A 12,004-nucleotide genomic window follows, 5' to 3' on the forward strand; every position below is an offset into this window, starting at 1 on the left:
ATTGTGCTGCTATGAACATAGGGGTGCATATATCCTTTCTGATTGATGTTTTTAGCTTATTGGGATATATTCCAAAAAGTGGTATTACTGGGTCAAATGGTAGTTCCATTTTTAGTTTTTTGAGGAAACTCCATACTGTTCTCCACAGTGGCTGCACCAATCTGCATTCCCACCAGCAGTGCACCAGGGTTCCTTTTTCTCCGCATCCTCGCCAACATTTGTCATTTATTGATTTGTTGATGATAGCCATTCTGACAGGTGTGAGATGGTACCACATTGTCGTTTTGATTTGGATCTCTCGGATAATTAGTGACTTTGAGCATGTTTTCATATGTCTCGTGGCCTTCTTTCGTCTTCTTTCGAAAAGATTCTATTTAGGTCCATTGCCCATTTCTTGATTGGATTGTTTATCTTCCTTTTCTTGAGTTGTATGAGTTCCCTGTGAATGTTAGAGATTAAACCCTTATCAGTGATAACAGTAGAAAATATGTTCTCCCATGTAGTGGTCTTCCTTGTTGTTTTGTTGATGGTTTCTTTTGCTGTGAAAAGGCTTTTTATTTTGATGTAGTCCCATTTGTTTATTTTCTCTTTATTTTTCAGCCCTAGGAGCAGTATCAGTGAAGAAGTTCCTTCAACATAAGTCTGAGATTTTGCTGCCTGTGGATTCCTCTAGTATTTTTATGGTTTCCCATTTTATGTTTAAGTCCTTTATCCATTTTGAGTTTATTTTTGTGTATGGTGTAAGTTGGTGTTCTATTCATTTTTTTGCATGTATCTGTCCAATTTTCCCAACACCATTTATTGAAGAGACTGTCTTGACTCCATTTTATGTTCATGCCACCTTTGTCGAATATTAATTGGGCATAGTGCTTTGGGTCGATTTCTGGGTTCTCTATTCTATTCCATTGATCTATATGTCTGTTTTTGTGCCAGTACCAAGCTATTTTGAGAACAGTGGCTTTGTAATACAGCTTGCTTTCTGGTATTGAGATCCCACCTACTTTGTTCTTCTTTCTCAGGATTGCTGTGGCTATTCAGGGTCTTTTTTTTATTCCAGATGAATTTTTGGAGAGTTCTTTCTAGGTCTGTGAAATATGCCGTTGGTATTTTAATGGGGATTGCATTGAATCTATAGATTGCTTTGGGTAGAATGGACATTTTGATGATGTTGATTCTACCAATCCATGAACATGGTATGTTCTTCCATCTGTTTATATCTTCCTCTATCTCTTTTTTCAGTATCCTGTAGTTTTTTGCATATAGGTCTTTTACCTCTTTGGTTAAGTTTATTCCTAGGTGTCTTAATTTTTTTGGTATGATGGTAAATGGGATTGCTTTTTTAGTCTCTCTTTCTGTAAGTTCTTATTGGTGTATAGAAATGCTATAGATTTCTTGGTGTTAATTTTGTATCCTGCTACATTGCCGAATTCATTTATTAAGTCTAATAATTTTTTTTTAAATATTTTTTTATTGATTTTTTACAGAGAGGGAGGAAGAGGGATAGATAGTCAGAAACATCGATGAGAGAGAAACATCGATCAGTTGCCTCCTGCACACCTCCCACCGGGGATGTGCCCGCAACCAAGTTACATGCCCTTGACCAGAATCGAACCTGGGACCCTTCAGTCTGCAGGCTGACGCTCTGTCCACTGAGCCAAACCGGTTCTGGCAAGTCTAATAATTTTTTGATGGAGTCTTTAGGGTTTTCTATGTACAGTATCATGTCATCTGCGAATAAGGACAGTTTTACTTCTTCTTTTCCAATTTGGATGCCTTTTATTTCTTCTTCTTGTCTGATAGCAATGGCTAGTACTTCCAGTACTATGTCGAACAGGAGTGGTGAGAGTGGGCATCCCTGTCTTGTTCCTGTTCTTAGGGGAAATGGTTTTAGTTTTTGTCCTTTGAGTGTGATGCTGGCTATGGGTTTATCATATATGGCTTTTATTATGTTGAGGTATGATTCTTCTATTCCCACCTTGTTGAGAGTTTTTATCAAGAAAGGTGTTGGATTTTATCAAATGCTTTTTCTGCATCAACTGGTATGACTATGTGATTTTTTCCCCCTCAATTTGTTTATGTGATGTATCACGTTTATTGATTTGTGGATATTGTACCATCCTTGCATACCTGGTATAAATCCTGCTTGGTCGTGGTGTGTGATCTTTCTGATGTACTGCTGGATCCAATTTGCTAGGATTTTGTTGAGGATTTTGGCATCTATGTTCATGAGGGATATTGGCCTGTAATTTTCTTTCATTGTGTTGTCTTTATCTGGTCTTGGTATTAGGGTGATGCTGGCTTCATAGAATGAGTTTGGAAGTGTTGCTTCCTCTTGAATTTTTTGGAATAGTCTGAGGAGGATAGGTTTTAGTTCCTCCTTGAATGTTTGGTATAACTCTCCTGTGAAGCCATCTGGGCCTGGGCTTTTGTTTGCTGGAAGCTTTTTGATGACTCCTTCAATTTCTTCCATAGTTATTGGCCTATTGAGATTATTAGAATCTTCCCAATTAAGTTTTGGAAGGTTGTATTTTTCTAGGAATATGTCCATTTCCTCCAGGTTGTCTAGTTTGTTGGAATAGAGTTGTTCATAGTATTTTTTAACAATCCTTTGTATTTCTGTGGGGCCTGTTGTTATTTCACCTCTCTCATTTCTGATTTTGTTTATTTGAGCCCTCTCTCTTTGCTTCTTGGTGAGTCTGGCTAAAGGTTCATCAATCTTGTTTATCTTTTCAAAGAACCAGCTCTTGGTTTCATTGATCTTTTGTATTGTTTTTTTGGTCTCTATGTCATTTATTTCTGCTCTAATCTTTATTATCTCCTTCCTTCTGCTCACTCTGGGCTTTTCTTGTTGCTCTCTTTCTAATAATTTGAGTTGTAGCATTAGATGATTTACTACCATTTTTTCTTGTTTTTTGAGGTAGGCCTATAAACTTCCCTCTCAGGACTGCTTTCATTGTTTCCCATAGGTTTTGGATTGTTGTGTTTTTATTGTCATTAGTTTCCAGAATGTTTTTAATTCTTCTTTGATCTCATTGGTAACCCAATCAATATTTAATAACATGCTATTCAGCTTCCAAGTTTTTGAGTGTTTTGGATTGTTTTTATTGTAATTTATTTCTAATATTATGCCATTGTGGTCTGAAAAGATGCTTGGTATGATTTCAATCTTCTTGAATTTGGGGAGACTTTGTTTGTGACCCAGTATGTGGTCTATTTTTGAAAATGTTTCATGTGCACTTGAGAAGAATGTATATTCTGCAGCTTTGGGGTTAAATGTTCTGAAGATGTCAATTAAGTCCATCTGATTTTTTGTCTAGAGGATTTATCCAGTGATGTCAGTGGTGTATTAAAGTCCCCTACTATGATTGTATTGTTGTTTATCTCTCTCTTGATATCTTCCAGGAGATTTTTTATGTATTTGGATGCTCCTGCATTGGGTGCATATATGTTTACCAGGGTTATATCTTCTTGTTGTATCGATCCCTTTAGTATTAGGAAGTGGCCTTCCTTATCTCTTGTTATGGCCTTCACTTTGAAGTCTATTTTGTCAGATATAAGTATTGCTACCCCAGCTTTTTTTTCATTTCCATTTGCCTGAAAGATATTTTTCCATCCCTTCACTTTCAGTCTGTGTGAGTCCCTTGTTCTGAGGTGGGTCTCTTGTAGACAGCATATATATGGGTCATTTTTTTTTTATCCATTCAGCCACTCGATGTCTTTTGATTGGAGCATTTAATCTGTTTATGTTTAAAGTTATTATTGAAAGGTACTTGTTTGTAGCCATTTTTATTTTTTGAGGCTGTGTTCCTTCTTACCTTTTTGTTTCTTCTTTTTACAGCATTCCCTTTAGCATTTCTTGCATTGCTGGTGTGGTAGTGATAAACTTCCTTAGCCTTTTTTTTTCTGTGAAGCTCCTGATTTCCCCTTCAATTTTGATTGATAGGCTTGCTAGATAGAGTATTCTTTGATTGAGTCCCTTGTTTTGCATCACTTTGTATATCTCCTTCCAGTCCTTTCTAGCTTGATGTGTTTCTGTTGAGAAATCATTTGATAATCTGATGAGGGATCCTTTGTAGGTATCTCTCTGTCACTCTCTTGCAGCCTTTAAGATTCTCTCCTTGTTGATAACATTTGCCATTGTAATTATGGCATGTCTTGGTGTGGGTCTTTGGGATTCATATTGCTTGGGACTCTTTGTACTTGAGTAACTTTTTTCTTCCCCATATCAGGGAAGTTTTCTGTCATTATTTCTTCAAATAATTTTTTTAATCCTTGCTGCTCTTCTTGTCCTTCTGGCAGCCCTATTATACATATGTTATTTCGTTTTGCACTGTCCCAAAGCTCCCTTAGGCTCTCCTCCTGCTTTTTAATTTTTTTCTCTAGTTGCTGTTCAGATTGGGCTTGTTTCTGTACCTGATCTTCTAACTCGCTGCTTCGGTCCTCTGCTTCTTCTAGTCTACTGTTGAAACCTTCCATGGTATTTTTGAATGTGCTATATCATTTTTCATTTCTTCCTGATTTTTGCATAGGTTGTTGATTTTCTTGTCCATCCGGTGTATGAACTGTATGACCATTACTCTAAATTCTTTTTCTGTCATGTTGCATGCTTCCGTTTCACTTATTTCCTTACTTGGCGATTCCTCCTTTTCTTTCCTCTGGGGATTGCTTCATTGTCTCCCCATTCTGACTATCACCAGAAGGTTCAGATATCAAGTTGTGGGAGCCTGGACCATGTTTAGTGGGAGTTTTGCACCCTCCAAGTGTCACTGAAGAGCTCTGATACCAAGACGTGCGGTTGCTGTGGGTTGGTGGGAACCACGCATGCCCTGGGTCAGAGTCACAGGCACTTAGTGTGGCCTCGTGTGTGCACCTAGAATCAGGGATGCTACCTGCGCCACGTTGAAACAGAGAACCCATTGGCGTGTGCCAAAAATCAAAGTCCCCTATTGCGTGTCAGGAGTCAGAGGCTCCTTGTATCCATGCTGAGAATCAAGTATCAGAGTCTCTGTTTCTTAGTGTTACCTCACACTGAGAATCAAGTCCCTGTGTGCACATGCGTCAAGAATTGGAGTCACTGGCTCTTAGTGTGAATATACTGGGAATCAGGGATCTCAGGCGCACATAATGTGGAACGAAGTCTAGTCACTGGTGGTCAATGCTGCCTCTTGTGTGGTGATTCAGGGTCCCTGATCTGCCTGGGAGACTGGGTTGCTCAGTCACACTGTGTTGGCAGGAGGTCCACTTCTGCCCCGCGGTAAACAGCCTTCTGTGTGCGCTTGCCCTAAATCAAAGTCAGGTGGCACTGCCCCTTTGTGTGGGTGTGGGGTCTGGTCACGCAGGTGTGCACTGTGGAAAACAAACTCCCTGTGTCCATGTACCCAGGCTCCAATTCAGCGCTGCCTTCCTGTGTGGGCACAGGGTCTGGTTGTGGAGAACAAACTCCCCGAGACCGCACATCTAGGTTCAAATTCACCACAGCCTCTCTGTTAAGGTGCAGGGTCTGTTCATGGGAAACAAACTCCCTGGGTTTGCACCCCCAGGCTCAAATTCAGTGCTGTCTCCCTGCGTGGGCATGGAGACGAGTCACGGGAAATAAAGTCCAGGCTCAAGTTCAACGCTGTCTCCCTGCCCTGCGTGGGCACGGGATCTGGTCTCAGAAGACCACCTCCCTAGGGGTGAGCGGCTAGGCTCGAATTCCGCTCAGTCTCCCTGCCTGGGCATGGAGACTAGTTGCGGGAAACAAACTTCCCGTGTCTGACACCAAGGCTCAAAGTCAGGCAGAGTCGCCACTTCTTTGTGTGTGCAGAAAGCCTTATTGTGTGGCTGGGGTCTGGTAGTTTCTATGTCGCTGCCTAGGGGCTGGTGGGGGAGGGGTATTGGCTTTGTGACTCACGGAAATCTGCAGCCGGGTGCCTGGAGTCCTGGTGTCCCTGGGTCTGCAGCTGTGGTGGCTGGTCTTCTATCAGAGCGGCTGTAAGGTCCTGGTTTGCTTCCAAGACCAGACTGGGTGGTGGCAAGGCTAGGACCCTAGTCTCAAGCAGTTCTGTTCTTCAAGATGGCGTGGTCTCTGTGCCGCCAGTGTCCTCCCTGGAGTGTTTGCGGCGGCCGTGGGGTTTTGCCGTCTAAGACTGCCCAGATTGGCAACCCCCTGGAAGAACTGCACCGTCTAACTATCCCTATTTCACTCACACATACACCCACACACGTCCACACACACCCCTATCGCTCCCTCACTCTCTCACACACTCTCTCTCCCTACCTTCCTGCCAGTCACCATCTTGCCTCCCCCTTTTGAGTGAGTGATTTTATAAGGATTAACAATAAAATTTAACGTTGATAATAACAGAAGTGTGGGTATTGGTTGAGGGGTGAGAGAGAAGGAAAAAATGGGAAGGTTTCAATAGCTTCAAACTATTGTTGGGATCAAACAGAGAGAGTGAATTGAAAAGATAGAAAACTGCAATAAGACATATTCAAAATTGAGGTTTGTGGACAGAAGCAGTGAATAGTAACAACAAAGCTGGATATGATCATAGAAGTGAGTTATAGCGTTAGGGTGGGAAGCATGACAATTGGAAAAAATGGCCAAGCTAGGTACTGGACTTGGAATCTACTACCACAGAAGTAGTACTGGAGATAGTTACAATGATCCAGGAGCTAACATCATCAAAGAACCAAGGGAGGTGACATCAAAGAACAAACCCAAGAACTAATAGCTCCAAAGAACAAATGGAGGGGGTGGGTCTTAGATGACAGCAACAAGGGATGTATTTTATAGAGGAATAAAATATCATTATCTGGAATAGAATGATGAATACAGAAAAAACATACCCATATTTTGAAACCCAGACTTATCAAGTCTCTAGAAGAAGCACCATCTTTAAGAAAGAGGAGGTTTAAATTAGAATAAAACAGTAGGGGAGACATTCAAGGGAGACATTGAAGATACAGTTAATTTTGCCAAAGATTGAAATTGAGAGAAAAAGAAAATGTGGATGGTGGATGGATCAACATTCAGATTCAGAAGAGATCTTGGAGTAGGAAAAGACTTCACTGATGGTATAATCTAATTGTTTATATCTGGAAGCCTCTTTGCAATATATACCATAACTAATACTCATCCAGTATTTATTTGAATATTTTCTGTGACTGGCTCCTTACATGGCAGACATTGCCAAAATGAGGCACTTCATATGTTCAAAAACAATCCCATTTGCCAGAAATCAAATAAAAAGCATACAGCACAGGTTTCTTATAATTAGGACTCCCTTGCTTCCTGTTGTGGCTTTCAGATTTTGATCTCCTCTTCCTCTTTTGATCATCAGTAACTTCAGTGACAGGGTGCCCAATTCATTGATCCCCATTGTCTGACTACCGAGCAGCTCCCTTCTACATTCACATTCTTCTTCCACATCCAGTTTCTACTTCTGCTTATGCTATGTTTACTATTACTCTTTTTTCCCCATCATCAGTTATCCCCTCTATGCCTTCTTCCACCTCCACCCACGCCGTGCCCCTGTAATCACCACACTGTTGAACATGTTTTTGAGTTCTCTCTCTCTTTCACTCTCTTTTTTTGCTCATTAATAAATATTCTAGACGTCTTAAGCTCATACACATATGTCAACACTGAAACTATAGACAAACCCCTCTCTGAGTCTGTTCCCCAACAGCTAAACATTAGACCATACATTGGAGGCACTGCACATTCATTTTCACCAAACTCAAGTTGTCTTTCCACAATGTATTAAAGAAACAGTGTTTTTCCCGAAAACTTTATTTTATTTCCACAATGAAGTCACATATCATCCACTTTACTTGTATTTTTCTACTACTATTTTTCTCTCTACTAATCTAGTGCATGACTTCAGTTATTATCAGACAGAATACACCAGACCATAACTACTTGACCATTTTGCTACCATATCTAAAAACCTGCTACTTCCCTTTCCATTACAATGAGAAAAACACTACTCCGATCCAAGTCCAATCCCTTCACATCTGCTCTTTTGCTTCCACGCACTTCTAGCCCTTTTGTCTGCTGCATTCTCAACATCTTGGATTCTAGCACACACTCCCTTTGATCAGGCAAACATAGTCTAGTACGTACCATCTTAAATAAAGGAAAATAAACCTTGCTTTGACCTCATACATTCCATAGCTATTATTTTTATGTATTTTTTTTTTTTTACTATTTTCCTTTATAACCACCTTTTCAAGACCGTGCGTGTTTTTCAGGAGGCAGGGTGTTCCTAGCTTGTTTGTGTTCTTGCATGCACCAATACTTTGACCTTCTCACCTTCCACTTGATTTCTCACCTTCCGTTTTTTAAATTTAATTTTATTGTTTAAGGTATTACAAATAGTAGTACACATGTCTCTTTTTGTTTCCACTGACCTCCCCCTGACCTCCCCTACCCCCTCAGCACTTGCCCTCATCCCCCCCCGCCACCCCAGTGTCTCGCGTCCGTTGGTTGTGCTTATTTGCATGGATACAAGTCCTTCGGTTAATCTCTTACCCCTCTCCCCCAAACCTCCCCTTCCATTTTTATTTCCACCATTGCCATTCCAGAGCTCTGCTTGCAGGGTCCCCAGTTAGTAACTTGGTGCTATAGTCATCAGGTTCTTGTCCTACTTTAGTTGTCAGCAGTATTTTACACACACGGCCACAACTTTTCTCCTGTGAGATCTATTCTTTATCTTCACAAAAGATTAGGAATATATGTTGTGTGGGTATACTATTGTAATTAGCTTGTTATTAATAATAGAAAAGGAGTAAAGGGAGCATTATAAGCATGGCCATTTGGGTAGTCTCACCAGGAAGCTGCAACTTCACAGTGCCCAGGAAACCACCGCCCATACCCTGCAGATCACTGGGGGAAGGGGCTGGACTAAGGGGACGATTGATGCATACACAACGAGTCAGGGTGACACAGGGAAAGTGCCTGTCAGTCAAGCCTGGAGAACCACGGAATGGCTAGAGTAGTCAGGGCCATTGTAAGCCTGTAAAAATTTGAGAATACATAATCCTGCAGACAAAGGAAGGAGTTCACTTTCTCTTGACTCTTGATTCTTTTGCATAAGCCATGTGGCCCATAGCCATGTGGAGCCCACAGGCAATAGACTGATGGACTGCAACAGGGGGCATAAACTAAACTAGCCTGATGCTGGAAGGGACCCTGCTCCAATACGGAGGGAACATTCTGACACTGGCTTTGATTCCAACCCTATTGAAACCACTGATACCTTCTTCCTTAGTCTAACAAAGGGAAATGGGGCCTTGAAAATGCAGGGGTTTGATTCCACAAGTTTTCTACAACATTCTATCCTCCCATGCGAGTCTCAGAAAATTCCTTTTCTCGGGATATCATAAGAAGACCACTCCCACTAGAACAGACAACTATTTTCAGGCTCTAAAATTCAAGTGGTGACAAAATGTAATTATTTTTATTTTATATATTTTTTTCATAACCGGGGATAGCTTCTAACTGAGTTTCCATTCTGCTTGGTAGTGAAGAAACAAAACAAAATAAACCTAACAATTTTAAATAAAATCAGTTGCTTCAAAGTATTCTCAGACTCAGATTTTTATTCACTCAGATCAGAATTGCCCTTCCTTCTCCTTCTTTCTTTCTTCCTGGATTAGTTTAATTTCTGAAAAGTTAATATAATAATATAATATAATATAATATAATATAATATAATATAATATAATAATATCTGGTGGTGAGGCATCTGGGCTTCAGCCTTTTTTTGGTCTAGACTGACATCTGTCGCAATGTATGATCATGTTCCATATACCCACCACATTGGCATCTGTTGAGGTTTCTGTATTCCCACCTGGTTTGTTGACATACATCCTGCACTTCTCTTTGTTATAATTTTTTCTTATTATGACCTCAGATTCCTCTCATATCTGCCTGCTTTCTCTCTTTCAACCAACTGTCCTGCTTCTAGAGGCAAAAGGAAATGCTTTTGCTTTCTTTAGTTACATAGGGACCACAGGATACTTGATATGGCTGCCTGTGTCTTCTCCCACATGAGCAGCAAAAAGACATCTCATTTTTTTGCTCCAATTTCTTCAGGTTACTAGGGAATTCTACAGAGATATCCTATATATTAAAAGCCTAATATGCAAGTTGTCCCCTCAGGCAGTTGTTTGACCAGGAGACTGGGAGTTTGATCGCTCACTATGACATGGGGCTGCAACCTCTCCCTGGCTACCTGGGGGTGGACGGGGGTGATGGGGATGGAGGTGCAGTGAGAATGCGGAGTGTCTATCAAGCTTGCTCTCACTCCCCCTGCTACTCTCCCCCAGGATACCAAGGCTCCTGTGCTGGGGAAGCCCCCGTGCTCAGATGCCAGACACCTGTGAGCAACCCACTCTGCACCCACGCGGTGTCTTCCAGGTGAGCTGAGCCACAACCACTGGGACCACAGGTGCCAGTCGGGCTCCCTTTGGGTTCGCGCAGGAGCAGGTCTGTGAGGCCGGCCAGGAGAGAGCATGCTACTGGGCGGCCCAGAGGCCCACGCTGTGCCCCGGCCCACGGTGTTTGGCTGTGCTCACCGCATCTCCATGTGGGGACTTGGGTGCCATGACTCAGGTGGAGGGAGGCATGCAGGGGCCCAGGGGCCCAGGCACTGTCCAGGGTCCAGAGGTCAGCCAGGACCTGCCCTTGCACACTAAATGCTCGTGCTTAGGGACCACACCCATGCAGGAATTTCATGCACCGGGCCTCTTGTTTCTTCATATAATTTCAGATTAGATTGAGGGAAAATTCATCCTTTATTTTGGGACCCGAAAACTGTTCTATAGTTCTTTTCAATATCCCTTTTACTTTTCACTAATTTAACAGTAGGAAGTCAAGGCATAGAACCTCTTTTGAGGTCCCAACAGGGTCTAAATGATTCTATCCAACACATTGTTGAACTTTTCTCTGTACCAGAGGAGTAATTATTCTTTTTATTCTGAGGGAGGTGTGATTTAATTTTTCATTCTTCAAACTTTTATTTGTTTTGTCAGTAACATAGCTTTCATTAGAATAAACACCAAAGATTTAGCATCTCTGCCCTTAGGTCTCTATTTTCACTTCATTCCTGCTGACTGACTTGGGGAGAAAAAAGGACCACATGTTAAAGGTGAGTATATATGATGAAGATTAGAGGAGAGACTTAGATTTCTGCAATATGGTAGCATGAGTAATTTGTCCCTCTCTTTGACTGGGGAAAAATTAAAAATGCTGAATAAATTAACATTTAACTGCATTGAAGAGCTAAAAAGAACAAATATTTTGTGGGGGGAGAAAGGTAAATGGAAAGTGACAAGCTGAATGCTGATACTGGCTGCCACCTTAAAAGCAATTGTGAATTCCAGTGAACTTGAGTTTTATTTTTTATACATTTTCAGTGAGTAGAGAACAAGGAGGTAAGTTCAGTAGTTGCTTAAGTTAGAAAGGCTAAAAGACTATAATTTCATCATAAAGCTGAATCCACCAAATTGGCAAGCTCCTCTATGAAAGTGTAAAGTGGATATAACTGCACTCACTTAAGTTTTACAAGAAGGTATTCCTATCTGGAAACCTAGTGCTGAACAATGGGGGAAAATAATACTTCTAGCTAAAATCTAACCCCATTTTGGATTGTAGCCTGAATTTATCCTTTTTATATGAAAACTGTCAGTGTAATACTACCATTCACAGTGGTGCTAGGTTGGTATAGCTCCCAGTTACCTGGCAGTAACAATTGCAAATTTCTCTAGAAAAACCTATCTTCAGCCCAAGTCGCAAATAATCCCTACAAGTAAAATGTTAAGAAATGTAAGTTTATTATAAAAACCCCAAAACATCCAAAGAAACGAAGCACCAGAAGCTAGAGTCTCCAAAATGAGACAGAATATCAAAACTGGATATATAAAGTACATATACTTTATAGGTTGCAAAAATAAATGAAAATACTGATAAAAAGAAAACACCAAGAGAACATTAAAGGGACCAAGAAGATTTGAC

The 12,004-nt window shown here is 41.0% G+C and overlaps 1 protein-coding gene across 3 annotated transcripts in view; it reads left to right on the top strand.

Annotated features, from left to right (window-relative positions):
- The window catches only part of MGAT4C (MGAT4 family member C), a 780,710-nt gene that overhangs the window by 94,172 nt on the left and 674,534 nt on the right, over positions 1 to 12,004 (top strand). The gene's annotated exons all lie outside the window — the stretch shown is intronic.

This window comes from Plecotus auritus (genome assembly GCF_963455305.1).
Source record: "Plecotus auritus genome assembly, chromosome: 3".
Taxonomy (NCBI): domain Eukaryota; kingdom Metazoa; phylum Chordata; class Mammalia; order Chiroptera; family Vespertilionidae; genus Plecotus; species Plecotus auritus.